A 16,492-nucleotide genomic window follows, 5' to 3' on the forward strand; every position below is an offset into this window, starting at 1 on the left:
CTGTGTGCTTCTCCACCCAGACAGAGGCCAAGCTAAACTCCAATAGAGCATCAGAGTCAAAGGAGCAATTGAAAAGTCAGAGTGTGGGGCCTTAGGGACAATAGATGTGATGATGTAAGAAAGGTGGGTCAGGCTTCCAGACAGAACCCTGGCTTCCACCTGAGGCACAAACTTCGGGGCCTTCAATCCACATGTGGAGGAGGACCATGCAAAGGAGTCTGAGAGATAATTTTGGTTCCTCATTTCTACCCCGTCTGTGGTATCTCTGGAAGTATTTGCATTATATGCATTCAAACTTTCACTTTTTATGAGGTGGGATCTCACTATGTGTTCTTGGTTGGTCTGGGACTCCCTATTAAACCAGAGTAACCTTGGGCTCACAGACATCCACCTGTCTTGGCCCCTGCCTCTTGTTATTTCTTGTGAGAAACTGATATCAGTATAGTTCTCACCCCTCATCAAGGAAACATCCCTTTGCAACTGTCAGAAAGAGTCACAGAAATGCATAACCCATCAAAATGCAGAGGTGTGGAGCCCAGTCCCAGTGGCTACATCGACAACACAACTCCTGCACCTAAGGCTCAGGGGTCACTGTGCAAAAGGGGAGGAAAGATGATAAGAGCCAGAGGAACAGGAAGTTTTCTGTCTCCTAAAAAAATGTCTCACCAACATGGCTGCCTCAATGTGACCTGAACAAGCACAAGCTAATGTAGAAGGGGGAACACTCAGGAGGCCACAACTTTAGACAATGAATTACAGGCAACTAAGGAATTCTGGGAGTGAGAGAAATAATCTTCTCCTAACACCCTAACACAAAGTAGTTCTTCAATACCAAATGGGCAGCTCTGAAAACATACATACATGTATGATGTGGGATTTCCCTCTGTATGCTGTAATTACCTTTAATGAATAAAGAAGCTGCTTTGGACTTATAACAGGGCAGAACTTAGCTAGGCAGGGAAAACTAAACTGAATGCTGGGAGGAAGAAGGCAGAGTCAAAGAGAAGGCATGTAGCTCCTGCCAGAGGCAGACACCAGATGGAACTTTACCCCATAAGCCACAGCCATGTGGCGATACACAAATCAATAGAAATGGGTTAAGTTAAGATATGAGTTAGCTAGTAAGAAGCTAGAGCTAATGGGCCAAGCAGTAATTTAATTAATACAGTTTCTGTATGATTATTTCAGGACTAAGAGGCTTGGAACTAACTATCAGCCTTCCTATTGCAACAAATTGGAGCACACATGGCCAACTAAAATCCACTTAAAACTTGAGAGGGCTTGCAAAGGAATTCTAGACACTAAAAAACAAAGTTTAGTTGCATTTATTTTCCAAATGGGCTTTGCTTGCTGGCAGCACACTGCAGCTCCTTTAAGAGAGGTCTTCCTGATTCAGTGGTAGCAAAAGAAAAAAGTCATGCTGTTTTGAAATGCTGGCTTTCTGAGCCATGCTGCCAGCGTGACCTCTGGCTCTTTCAGGAGACTGAGCATTTGAATGGGGTTTGTGAGTAATATGCTATGGTTTGCTTGGTGGCAACATGGACTGGCTGTGTGCCTAGAGATAGGGCATTGTGCATGGCTTTCGGAGGCAGTGAGCAGCTTTACCATGCTGCACTGGGCAGGGCAAGCCGGCACTATTTCCCCTAGTAATGTAGCTGCTTAAGTTTATAAGAAGGGCTTAGCATTTTAAGAAGTGCTCCTGAACAGTAAAGAATTACAGATACACAATAGGACAGATTCAGACATAAAAGACCTCTAAATGGATCACAATGTTGAATAAATGTACATAAGCTTGGGAGAGAGAAGAAAAAGAGTACAGAGTTATAAAAAGAAGTAAATAGTTTTTTAAAAAATAAAACAAAGTCTTTAAAGAGACAGAGTACAGACAGTCATAGATTAAAGGAGACAAGATAATAAAATAACTATTAAACTTATAGAAAAAGTAATAGAGTAAAAATAAGCCACATAAAGATGGAACATTCACAGAGAGTATGAATTATGTATATTGTGTTATCTTTGAATTTTTTGACTGCAGAGAGACATTTGATTTGGGGGACTGCTAAACCAATGTATATATTTCAAAAGTATTTTGAATTCAAAATTTGAGTCTAAGGATATATTGCTTTGGAAAAGAGGTTCTTCTTTTATTTCCACAGAGGATGAGAATCTGTGGGTTGCTACCAGACTAATATTGTTCAATGGACCAAGACCACCTCCAAAAGGTTGCTGTGAACACCCCCTTAAAGAAAATACTTTGTCCAATAAACAGCAGGAAGCAGTCTGGAGAAACTATGCCCATATTCCCAAATATTGTTTATAAATGTTTGTTTACATTTAAAGGGGGATATGCTATAGATATTTGCATTGATATAGATCTTGATTTATTGATACAAATTTAATGTCAATTTTGTTATATTATATATATATATATGTATATATATATATATTTCTGCTCTTGATTAAGGTACTGCATTTATGCAACTCTTTTAAAAATGTAATATATAATTAAGAAATATAGGTTAATAGATAATCATCTATAATAGTCAAGTTTGTAGTCATGTTAGTTAAATTTTCTAGATGTACAAAGATGTATTTCAGATGGATAGGCATTCTTCAAACCTTTCAAACACTACAGAATATGGGATTTTAAATGTTTTAATAACTTAGGACTTTTCATAACAATGAGACACATCTGCTCCTAGCAGTACCAATTACTTCAAGAGGATGATGGGTATCAAAGAGTTTCCTTATGGAGTTGGTTAGTCATTTGGGAAAGAAACTGTTCTTGCCTGGATTGCTTAATGAACTGAACATGCAGGACCTACAGAAAAATGACAGCTAAACTTACCTAAAAGTGAGACAGTCCTTCAGCGTTCCTGATTCATGAAAGAGTCTACTAGACATTCTGCAGGATACAGAATTAAGTGACTGACAACCTGCCAATATAGGCAGACCTGTCTTTGAAATTTCCTGCTTCCTAAAAAAGTCTGCTGGATACTATGCACCTGTAAGCTGAAGATGGATGCCCCAATGGTACAGAAGAACTTTGAGTGACTGTCCAGACAGTCAAATCTAGAGCTTTGGAAGTTTCTTACAATGTACTTCCTGTTTACTTAGGTGATATTATATCCTTCTGGAGTCTTTGATGGAGTTGAAGAATAGATAGTAATAATACAGTTTTCCTTAGTTTTGATAAAATGTAACATAGATATAGCTTGATACCTGTTCTGTTATATGTAATTTTATTATGGTAAAGTCAGAACCTCCCTTTTTTATTTAAACAGATGTGGGATTTTCCTTGTATGCTATGATTACCACTAATGAATAAAGAAAGTTCTTTGGACCTAAAGCAGGGCAGAGCTTATCTAGGCAGGAAAAACTAATCTGAATGCTGGGAGAAAGAAAGGCAAAGTCAGAAGCCATGTAGCCCCTACCAGAGACAGATGTCAGATGGAACTTTACCAGGTAAGCCGCAACCATGTAGCAACACACAGATTAATAGAAATTGGTTAAATTAAGATGTAAGAGTTAGCCAATAAGAAGCGAGAGCTAATGAACCAAGCAGTGATTTAATTAATACAGTTTCTGTGTGATTATTTTGGGGCTAAGAAGCCAGGAACTAACTAGTAGTCTTCCCATTGCAACACATGTAACAACGTAATAACATACAGACTACTAATTTGTTGTATTTATAAAATTTAGGAGTGTGTGTGTGTGTGTGTGTGTGTGTGTGTGTGTGTGTAAAATAATAAGAAAAAAAAGAGGCAATGAATTTGAGTTAGAATAGGGGGACAGGGTGTGGTGCATGGGAGGAGCAGGTAGAAGGAAAGGAAAAGGAGAAATGATGTAATTATAATCTCAAAAATAAATAATAATACTAATGAAAAACTCCTGGGCAGTTCTTATAAGAAATGCTTCTAAGGGAACTAGCTTCTCTCTGATATGATGAAAGAGACTTAATTAGAAAGTAGGATTTATTTCTCAGGTCTGTGGCCTTCTTACCCCTCATGTTACAGAGGGGACCTCCATCAAATGACGGGGGTGCTCATCTCCTAGAGTGATGGGGACAGTTCAGTAAACATGCTTGTCACGTGTCATGAGTCAGACTGGGTGCATGAAAGTCACTCCCTCCTGGGAAGACCCCTGGAAAAGATAGTTCTTGCCCTCCATTTATGGGCCCTCATACTGCTCTCATTTGCAGTATGTCCTCTGCAGGAAGCAGGACCCACTTTCAGCATTTGGGACAAAGCAGACTGAATGCAGGGATCAAGAGGCTTGCAAAAGTGCTACAAAGGGTGAGGTAAGCCTCTTGAGCTAGCTCCCGGAACAGAAACCTGACCAAGACATGGCCATGTCCCCAGGCACCTACAGGAGACTGAAGCCCAAGCAGGAAAACCACACTCTTGCTGGCCCATGAAGACAAGTAGAAATCCAGAAGCCCATGCTTTGCTTCTGAATCATCCATGAGAAAGCCTGGAGAATGTGGGATTTTGGTCAATAACGGTGTGCCAGGCATGGACTCAATTATTGCAACAGAAGAGAATAGAAATCTGTGAACAGCAAAATGTTTATTCTTTTTAGAATCAGATTGGAGGGGAAGAGAAAGATGAATCAGCAGCTAAACAAGTTCACTGCTCTTACAGAGGACTCAGGGTCTGCTCCCAAGATCTATACATTAGTTCAAAACTGTATCTGTAGTTCCATGGGTGCCAATGTCCTCTTCCAGTCTTCTTGGGACTCCTGTACACACGTGGTTTACATAAAGTCACCATGCAGAAGTGTGCACACAGATATGAAACATAACTCGTAAGATCAGATTGGAGGAGGCATTTGAAGACAGGAAACGGTATCAACAACAACTGGAGGAGGGAAAAAATGTCCTCAAGGATCACATGCAGCACCTTAAGTAAGCCCCAGGGAGGACTGCTGCAGATCCTTCCACAGATGGACCTCTGTGTTCCAGCTCAAGTTCGACCATCCAGATTGTCTGCCTTCAGAGCAGTTCGGACTTGGGATCCTTCCTTGGATCTAGGAGCCCACAAATCCTGCTTAGAGTCCCATTAACTTGCCACTATTACCTAGAGCAGCATTAAGTGGGTCTTGAAAGTGTCCAAAGTTCCTTCCTCTAAGGCCAGCTCTACCTGGAACTGATATGCCCAAAGCCAAATTGAATCACCTACTTAGGTTAAGTTAACCTTTGAAACAGTTGCTAATAGTTACCTACGACGGGGTTTACCTGAGTTTTTCTTTTGAGATGTTATCATCATCATCATCATCATCATCATCATCATCATTATCGAAGATGTCCTCTTTGAGCCAAGCGTTTCCTTAGAGTTGAGTAGTTCATGGAAGGAAGAAGGATGAAAGCAGCCAAAGGAAAAAAAGACTAAAATAGGTGAGGATTACTTAAGAAAAATGATGTTCTAGTACAACGCAAAGCACAGCCCTGATGGCTGAAGCCTTTATTTTGTTATTCATGCTCAGGATGCAGGGAAGAGCTCTTCTTGTTTTCTGGTGAAAATGGAGTAGTGGAAGCAAGCAATAGAAGATAGTCCTGTTTTCATTTTACACTAACGTCCCTAGACAGCCACACACATTTCTCAAGCCTCTTATTGTCCTGGTTTCCTGTTACAAAAATCAAAGTGGTGGCAGACCCACACAGTCCCATTAGAATACTGAAGGCAGTGTATTATAGTACCAGGCAGGGGAGGGGAGCCAGACAATAGGTGTAATAACAAAGTATAAATTCTCAAAGAAATAGCCAGCTACAAGCCATTGCCACTGCAGAGCAAGGCCAGGGCTAGAAAATGAGGACATCATTTTACATTTACACTTCTCAAGCCAAATAGTAGAGGCTGAGGAGAAACAGGGAACAGAGACGTAGAAGAAATCTCTGTCAATCAAGACACGACTACCAAAGACAAGGTCAGTTTGGCCACTGAAAGGACTGTTTTGAACAAAGCTGTGTCGACACAAAACGGTAGATCTATCGAGCAGATACATACCATCGGAGTCTTTGGTGTTTTCTTGAGCATGATTCTGTGTGTATTATCAACTGCGATATCTAATGACAATATCTTTCTTTGCCTAGGCAGGAGTGGGCAAGAAAAGAATGTGCTTAAAGAACAGAAGATTGAACTCCAGGGTCAGCCCTTACGGGCTTATGGCCAGTTTGTATGCTTCAATGAAGCTACAGGATAGCAGGCAGGAGAAAGAGCAGCAGGCAGATAAACACACAAAGACAAAGATGAGGGATTCCTAAGCCAGGCCTTGAACTCACACCAGCAGCAGAAGTATTCTGGAATACATCCAACTCATAATAGAGTGTGTTTCTGAAGATGTAGAGATACAGCCACAGATTCATAACCCGCTCCTGTGTTCAACCTTGTACCCAATAAGACGAGCTATCACTTGCAAAGAGAGATTGATTTGGAATTCTTTATAAAGGCATTTATTTCCAAGAAAAAGAAAATTCTCTCTTTCCCACATTCTCCTGCCTGGAACAAACTGTCAGAGCTGTTTTTTAGAGGGGAGAGGATTTGTTTCTATTATCTGATGTATGCAAACCTCTCTAAATTCATCAGCCAAAATATTTTCAACAGAGAAGATGGATTTGCTATATATACCAGATGAAAGTCAAAGAGGTGCAAACTACAAGAGAATTCGCAGCAAATAAATACCTTTGACTTAAAGCTCATGAATAAGATCATATTGCTGAAGAAATGTAAAAGACAACATGGGGCTTTGCCAAATGGGAAGACAGCTCTGTGAAAATTTTCAATGTTTCCAAGTTAAGGCCAACCTTCTTGGTGTATTTAACCATGTCACCATGATCTCGGTACAAGCCTGGAAAGTGATTTATTTTAACCTATCTAAAAAAATAGAAAGCTAGCCCTTACCTTCCAATAAATTCTAAAAACAGATTACAAATCAATTTTTAAAAACCAATTAAAGATTAGCATAAAAGCAATAGAGTTTTTATAACCAAGGCTGCATAGCAACTTTTAGGCCAGCTTGGCCTACATGCAAAAACCAGTCAGAGAACAAGAGAGACAAAGAGAAAATCTGGAAGAAAACAAGGAACTGATTAATAACTATGCCCAGGAGGAACAGACTGGATTGTCACAAGATGCCATAAAGAAAATCATAAAATGTGGAACATGTAACAGAAAAATTTATATAATAACCACAATATATAAACATCTTAAATAGCTAATAAGAAATAGGTTCAAACTAGCAAAAAAGTTTAAAGGCAGCCAAACAAGAAGTTATAAAGACTGAGTTTTAAGACTCTTCTCTCCAATTCACACCACACATCCAACTCATCACCTGGTTCTTACTTAACTCCATCTTTGCTACTTTCTTGTTTGTGCCGCCACCTTTGCCTTCCCTCCCAGGTTGCCTCCCTCTGCACCTCTTCAGCCTGCATTCTCAATCTCAGTTGAGTTTAAAGAAACACATACTTCCTCTGTTATTACTCAAGTCCCCAAGGAGGGTCTGTAAGGTTCCCGTGGCTTCCTAACCTCCCTGGACTTGTCTTCCACTGTGACAAACATCCCTAGATGTTAGCCTTCCTCATCTTCTTTTAAGTGTGCATGTTCCTTCTTCACAAAATCTTGACTTTAGCAGGGTTCTCCAAGAACAAAGCTTAGCTGTTCTGGATCATTCCTGCCTATTCCCTCTTTTTCTGACTCCAGGTGCTAGACATACTTTGACTTTGCCTTAGAATCTAAACTCTGTAGTAAGGAGCAGCGGGCTATGTCCCGCCATCAAGCTAGCTTAACCCCTGGGCCAGCGGGCTGCTTGTCATCCCTGCCACCCGGCTAGCTTATGCCCGAAATAATTACACAGACATTGTATTAATTAAATTACTGCCTGGCCCATTAGCTCTAGCGTCTTATTGGCTAACTCTCACATCTTGATTAACCCATTTCCATTAAATCTGTGTATCACCACATCACTGTGGCTTACTGGCAAGATTCTAACCCTACGTCCATCTCAGGCCGGAGAGTCATGGCATCTGCCACACTTCCTTTCTTCCCAGCATTCTGTTCTGTCTACTCTGACCACCTAAGGTCTGCCCTATCAAAAGGCCAAGACAGTTTTCTTTATTCAACCAATGAAAGCAACACATAGAAAGAAGACCCTCCTACACCAGAACTCAGTATCCTAACTTGTCTCAGTGAAATCCCCAAGTCAGTCACTTTCCCCTAATTTAAGGCCTTGTATTATGTGTCTCTTCTTATTAACAGTAGTCACAAGTACAGTATCATATTATTTATGATTGGTCTATTAAATGTTTCCAACCATAGGTTGGTAAGAACAGGGTGGAAACAACCCCTACTTCCCTTCACCGTGAAGACCTGTTGTATGATGAGAGTAGATGCTCCATGAGTAATGGTGGAATTTGATTTTAAAAAGCATATAAATATATTTGTGTCTGTTATTTATGTTATGCCTTCTATACAGAAAATCTTACACAATAGGAAATTAGAACAGTTTTTCTGGGGATTTTCACTCCCAGATTACAGAGATGAGTACCACTCCCAGCTCTTTCTTTAAATTTTTTAAAAGATGTATTTATTTATCTTATCTATATGAGTGTTCTATCTACACATATGACTTTATGACAAAGAGGGTATCACATTCTACTAAAGATGGCTATGAGCCACCATGTGATTGCTGCGAATTGAACTCAGGACCTCTACAAGAACAGTTAGTGCTCTTAACCACTGAGCCATCTCTCCAGCCCCTTCTTTACATTTATTATACTGGCACTCATTGTATTGGGAGGCAAGTAAATAAATGTGTAAATGAAAAAAAGTATAGTCATTTCTTTAACTATGTGGCAACTGAAAAATTTAAAACATTATCAGACCTAGAGGAATGATTCCATATTCTTGTTTTTTAAATGCCAGACTATAGAAATTAAAAAAAGCTTCTGCTGCTCAAAATACTAGATTATTTGCATGGTTTCTTATTTTTTAGGTGTCCTTGCAGCTGGCCAATTTGGACTAATTTCCAGGTCTCTTCTGATTTTCAGTCTCAGATTTTGTTGTTGTTCTTATCACTGTTATTGCTAGCCTTAAAAAAAAAGAAGGTTGATAAAGCACACTTGAAACTACCACCTGGCCAAAGTGACTTTCCTCAGCCAGTTGGGCAAACTCAGCTTTCCACACACTGGAAGAGACTGTGGAAATAGAATGAAGAGAAATTCCTCCAAACAGGTTGGGGAAGAGTGTAGGGACAGCCAAACTGGTCCTGAGTTGTGACTGGTTGTGGAATTTCTCCAAGTGTTCTCATCGTGGAGCCAGGGAAAGCATGAGTTGGCTTGCATCTTCTTTTTATTTTTGTAAAATTACTCCAAGTACACATGAGCTAGTGGTCCCAGGGGAAGTCCCCTGACCCAGGAAGTGGTGCTGCGGTTGACAAAAGTTTAGGACATGAGAACTTTGGGATAAGTCCTAGGCTTTTGTCTTCAGTCTTTGCAGGATTTCATTCTCCTTGGAACACTGGAAACACTCCGGCTAAATATACTTCCGCAAGAGTCAGCCCCTGCTCCCATTGGAAACCTTGGAGGATCTTACATATCCAGACGTTGACACGGATATTTGGTGGCTATTATGGAATCACTCCAATTCTCACCTTCACGATTAGTAAGTAGCTTTCCATGAACGTAATTATATTGTTCAGCTCTCCATAACCTATGATTCCTCTGTGTGTGATAACATGTGATCCGGCCTTCTTGAATCCAGCTGCTTCAAATAATTGCTTGCTGTCCTACTGAGAAAAACTTTTATTAAATGATGCATTAAACAAAATAGTACAACCCTGTTTTCATAGCTACAAAGTCAGATATGGCTCCTACCCAGAATTTAATTCTGTGGTTCTTTTTCCACTGTGGCAGCACCACTGAGGAGACAGGAAAAGGACAGGATTGGACTATTTTGATTAGAACCCCCATGGTTCTACAGGTGCACCACCAGGATTTTGCCACTAATTGAAGAAATAGATAACACTCATCTTTTCCTCGGCAGCTCTCGCTTCCTTAATAGTCTTTCCCCCCAGCAACTTTAAGAAACATTTTCCTTTGAAATACAACATCACATAATGGGCCCATCTGGAATGGCATCTTTGCACAAATACTAAGAAATGAGAAAAATTTTGTCTTTGTCTAGGGTGAATAATTGCCATTAGCTCCTGCTGGTGTGTGTGTGTGTGTGCATAATATAATATAATAGTATATGTGCATTATACAATATCCTACCATATGTGTGTTATATAGTATAGCACAATGTAATTACTAGGATAGTGTGATCAAAGTTTTTTATTCAAAGACTTATTCACCAGAATTTTGATTGCCAAGAAAAAAAAAGCTAGCAAATTTTTCTTATTCAAACTCGAAGCATTTTATTTCTTATACGGGTCTATATTTCATTTCCCCTAATTTTGACTTTAATTTAGGAAATTAGGTTTCATATAGCACACACTGGACTTAGGATGACTTTGTACCTCTCTTGGCTTCCCTTCTCAAGTTGAAAGATTATAATGCACACCAGCACACACAGCTGGCCTGCTGCTGGGATCACTGTCAGGGTTCTGGGCATGCTAGTAGGTGAGCACTCTGCCAACCCATCCATAGGTTTAGCCCAATTGTAGCTTCAAAAGAAAAAAAAAAGCAGTATTTGGGATAATAAAATTTCTTGACTGAAAAGTAAAAGTTTTTGTTTGAGTTAAAAGACATGAAAATTGTCATTGGAAAAATGACTAGTGAAAAGAAAACCTTTATCCTAGAGTTGGGGTGACTGAACACTGGGGAAGCTGAAGACCTCAAGACCCACAGATAGGATGAGCCCAACTAGAGTTCCGACTCTGCTTTCAGTAAAATTCCCCAGGTCTACACTCAAGGCAGCCTGAACACTCGAGCGTAACTTAAATATTAAGTAGCTCATGGTACACAAAAGCCAAGCGGGGGGCCAAACATGAAGACTGGAAGTCAGCAATAGATGGGAGATGGGGGTGACCGATAGATACATTGACAATCAAGGCAGGAACTTCCTGATCTTGTGCAAGAAAGGACCACACATTTCAAGTAACTTACACGGGATAAAATATCAGGTGTATTAACTGAAATCTTCCACCCCAGCTTTAGGGGATGTTTTTGATCTGGGCTTTGTGTTTGCCTCGCTTTTTCTGTGCCATCGGGAGTCCAACCAGCGGGAGCCATGCTGGACAACCCTGTTTCAGATCAAAGCAAACGGTTTCACCTTTTCCTTTCTTTTATGACATGATTCTAAATATACATTTTTCACTCCTGTTTTGGCAGGGACTCTTCCACATACTCCCCCCAAATTAAGGAAAGGTATGTTACTTGGCGAATAGGGGGAAACAAAAAAGGGACTGGTTCAAAGTAAGAACAAAACATGTGTTTGACCAGAAAGCGGTGGCTTACGAATTCTCGCTGTCATTGAACCCGAGGTCCTTTACAAATCCGGGCATCGCTATGACAGCCTGCATGGGAAGTCTCCGCTGTCTTCGCTAGCCTGCCTATCAGTCTTGAAGACTGCTGTCTGCTGAAATAGAAATCCTATCGCACTGTCTGTCCTTAGAAATTGTAAGTGTCTTCCAAGACAAAAGAGCACATGCTAGCGGCGAGGAGCACTGAGAGCGGACTTTCGCATCCGCAGAGCTCTGAGGACTAATCTATCATTGAAGATAATGACATCTTGGACACAAAAATCACTACTTTGCGACAGAAATATGTGCTATCCAATGTGCCTCTGTAAACATGTGTTTTAAACTTCAAATGCTGTTTATTTCATTAAGTCACTGCGATCCAGGGTTTGAAATCATTATACTGGGGCACTACAGTGCCTTTTTCTAAACAAAAGTGTTCCCACGAGTGTTGACTTTTGTTCTTTTTTGTCCCCTCTGCCCTGCTTCCCCTTTCTTTGCCAATTATCCGTGACAGTAAGATTTGTCGGACGCTATCACTTTGTCATCCAGGTGCTCATTCAAAAATCTTACAATTAACTTTGGAAGATGAGATCAAAGAAAGACTCAGCCCTTCCAATTGGGATGGAACGAAACTCCATCCGAAATAAGGTAATAGCCGCTTTGGCAAGCTCAAACGCTTCAACAAGTAATAATTCCCGCATCTGTGTGTGGTTGGGATCCTCCCAAGGTGTTGTCTGGCAGCCAGAGTCTGAAACTCAAAATAAAACCTCCCTGTCAACAAAGGTAGGTCTCCAGGGATCCGTGAAGCGGAGACATCCACTCAGGGTGACAGGCGGCTTCATGGGAGAGAGGGGACTCCAAGAGAAAGTCATGTTTCAGAGTTTATCTCCCAGGAAAGGGAAAGCCGCATTTTCTCAGGAACATTTCTCAAGTGCTTCCTTGGAAAACAACAACAACAACACACACACACATGCATGTGCACACGAACACCATACATTTTCATAACCATGACAAAAAATAGTCAAGTTGAGGTTTCACCCCAGTTACCAAATAAACAACTGACAAAGGGCACAGTTTGCAAGCTTCCCCTAGGCCTGATTAGAGGCTCTCGGCACTTTTTCCTAAAGTCTCCATGTTATGACACACTCTCTGGCAAACCCCGAACCCTGTCATTACTCTTCTTAGTTCAACAACACTCAGAAACTGTGGTCCCCAGGGATGCTGTCATCTTCTACAAAGGCCACATCGTGTCTCTAATTCTTGCTCCTCGCGGTTCATTTTATATGCTCTGCGTGTGCATGTTTGACTTTCAGGACATGACTCATGCCTTTTAAGTTGCTCGTCAAGCCTGCAGACGGGGGGAAGGAGTGATGTGTTAGCTGATTGGAAATGAAAGAAAGTGTCCTTCATTCCCTGGACACTCTGATCTGTTTTAGAGTGTGCACTAAGTGACTTCCTGGCTCACCACGACCAATGTGATGTGAAATCTGAGAAGGGATAGGGGGTGTCCCCCTTGCATTCTTTTTAGACAGCTCATCACTTTCATTTCTGACAGCAATAACCCCCTCGTTCTTCCAGTAGAATTACAGAGCGGCATAGGGTGTCCTCGCAGGATGACAAGCTTGGCTTGAGTTGTCAGAGCCAGGGGGGTGGAAGGGATCCAAAGTACAGATTCAGGTAACTTATACAGAGCAACACTTTTAACTCTGCTGTATGTGTCTGTTATCTGTGGAAACTGGGATGGGTTTCAGGATGTAAGTCTCTCTCTCTCTCTCTCTCTCTCTCTCTCTCTCTCTCTCACACACACACACACACACACACACACACACACAAATATTGCATTTGGAAGAAAATGAAGCCATGTCTCTTTTTCTCTCTCTTTCTCTCTGTGTCTGTGTGTCTGTCTGTCTTGATTTTTTTTTCAAGACAGAGTTTCTCTGTGTAGCCCTGAATGTACTGGATCTCACTCTGAAGACCAGGCTGGCCTCAAACTTAGAGATCTGCCTGCCTCCGCCTCTCAAGTGCTGGGATTAAAGTCCTGGGCCACACCCGGTGTCACGTCATTCTCCTGATTAACTTGAGAAGTCCCCTTCACTGAAAGAATCCCTGGACAAAGAGGAACCCCCCAGCTAGCACTTGAAGTTTAGGGCATGGAGGAAATCTGCTTGACTTCAAACAGGAGTTTGGGATGTGGAGTACAGGAAACAGACAGAAATAAGAAGGGAAGAAAGGTCTTTGGAGTAAAGCTCTGAATCGCCTCTGTAAGAGTAATCAACAGTCGCTCTAAGCAAGGACTATCTTACCTTATAATAGCTTAGAGTTGGCCTTAGAGTTCAGTGTGATGACAAGAGTCAGTCACACTGAAACTTCTCCTATTTGAATCTTTTGGGACAGTGTAGCATGTTTGAAGACAGGAAAGACCAAGTCTCTCTGGACTGTAAGAAACAGAAATGCAGGACTGAAGAGAAGGCTCAGCAGCTAGGAGCAGTTACTGCTCTGGCCGACAGAAGAGTTCTGTTCCCAGCACCCACAGCCATCTGGAACTCCAGATTCAGGAGGTCTGGTGCCATCGTCTGGTCTCAGTGAGCTCCTGCACACATATAGTGCACAGAAACTGATGCAAGCATACTCATGAAAATAAATAAGACTAGAAAAAAGACACAGAAAAGAAAAGAAGTAGAAACTCAAGAACAGAAATGATAAGAACTTGTGTAGTCTTCAGAAACATGAGAAACTTGTAGAAAGGCTTAAGACTTTGTGTGTGAAGTTGGAAGCTGAGATCTTTGAGCCCAAATCTTTGTGACAGAATTCTAGCTAAGATTTGATTATACTTTTCCTTCTGTCAACATTCATGTGTCATTCAGGCATTTCCTTTTTTATCCCTCAAAGACAGGGTTTCTCTGTATAGCTTTGGAGCCTGCCCTGGAACTTGCTCTGTAGACCAGGCTGGCCTTGAACTCACAGAGAACCTCCTGCCTCTGGAATTAAAGGTGTGTATCACCACCACCCAGCCCATTCAGGCATTTCTTACTTGTCTATCTTTTGTATGTGAGTGTGTGGGTGGGTGCATGTGTGTGTGTGGTGTGTGTACACACTATGAGAGAGAATATTTGAGAAAATATCCAGTCCACATGGGCACTCCTGACTCTTTTCATCCTTCTGTTTATTTCCCTGACTGAAAAAAAAGAAGGTAGTTTTAAGCGAACCTGCTGAGCTCTTGGTGAAAACCCTGGAGTCGTGCAGAACATTTCTGCACTGTCATTGACATCTTTGATGCTCTGGGGCGGAACCTTCTTACCTCATCGTGATCACAATGCTCTTTGTTCTTTTATTATTTTGACCCATGTTTTTACACTTTCTGAATGAGTTTTATATCCATTATGCCATTTCAGAATGAGGCTAGTCCTGTGAACTGTATTATTATAAATCAGTCTCTCTCTACAGAACCATGACTGTTGCCCCAGGGTCCTCAGCAGGAGAGACAATCTAGTAGCTTTACGGCCTTCCCAGAAATGATCCCCAGTGTTTATGACGTGACCAGTCATTGCAGGTGACTAGAAGGAATTCAGAAGAATAAAATCGGTGACCTCTAAGACAGACGTATGCCAACAGCCTTACTTGAAATAGGAGTGGGAATGAGCAATGCTTTCCTGTAGCATGCCTTTTCTTATTCTGAGTCTATTGGGATACATGGTTTTGACTCCTTAGGAACCAACACAGTATACGCCTCTCCACTCAATCTGTAGGATTAGACTGCAACAAGATAGGATGGAGAGATGGTCTCTCCTTTGGGCTTAGAGCTCTTTCTCTGAAAAACAGAAAGAAGGCAAAAGTCTTCAAGAAGGAAGATGCACAATGCTTTCCTGTGTCCTACAATGTTTCCTGTTGTTTCCACAGTGGTCTGCTGTGCTCCCTAGCCAATCAGATTAACGTGCCAAATTGCCATACATTTCATAACCAAATAAGTAATTTCTCTTCCTCAAGGACTTCTGTGACCACTGAACGAAGTAAAAATACATACATGCGGTGGTATTATATATAATATATATAGTCATGTATAGCACGTTTTAGTAGATGTCATCAACTTTTCTGTGTTTAAGATCTACAGCAGAAAAATTGATTGGCATGCCTTTTCAAATGGCTACCTATCTCTGCCATATAGTGCTTCAAATGCCTAGACATAGGGGGGTAAAAGTAAAAGGCATATGCTGGCTTTATTTCAGTGCTGGGAAGTGAACCCAGGACCTCATGCATGCTAAGCATGGACTGTGCCACTGAGCTATACCTCAAGCCAGAGAATAGCTATTGAGTAAGGAAAACAAGTGTCGATTTCAGGAAGTGAGATGAGCCAGGCTTGAGAGCAGAGGGCAATGTATGCAACGTAGTGACTTCCTTCTAGCTCACTAAGTATATTGCAGGCAGAAGAGCCCCATCTCCTAAAGGTAACGTCACCCTCTCTGGATAGAAACAGAGCAGACATGCGAACCAATGCAGACCCCGAGCTTTTAATGAGCATTTTATTGTTGGGTTTTTCATACTCTTTCTTGACCTCCTCTGGAAGAGCTTTCCTATCACCATCCCACCAATAATCTCCTCAACCTCAATATTTGATTTGACTTTGGTCCTCTGGGCGTGTCCCCAGGTGCCCGTGGAGGCTAGAGAGCATCCGAACTCTTGGAACTGAAGTCTCACTGCTGTGAGCTGCCTGGTATGGGTGCGGGGGCTTGAGCAGGAGTCCTCTGCAGGAGCCGCAGGACCTTGTAAAACTGAGCCATCTCTCCGGCCCCTAAAGCTATTTTAACCAAAGTTGCCTTGGGCCATCTCAGTACTGAATTTCTAATTCTGTGTCCGCGTCCCTCAGCCCGCTAGCAACATTTGATGAGTTTGTCGTTCTCTTCTCTTCTCTTCTGTCCACTTTCTTTCCAGAGCACAGCAAACGTCTCCCATGACCTGCCTGACACCCCCTCTGTATCTTTCCCAAGCTTCCCGTCCTCTTCGTTACTTCTTCGTGCTGGGGTGCCCCAGAGATGATCCT

This window comes from Myodes glareolus, chromosome 13, assembly GCF_982192425.1.
Source record: "Myodes glareolus chromosome 13, mMyoGla1.1, whole genome shotgun sequence".
Lineage (NCBI taxonomy): Eukaryota > Metazoa > Chordata > Mammalia > Rodentia > Cricetidae > Myodes > Myodes glareolus.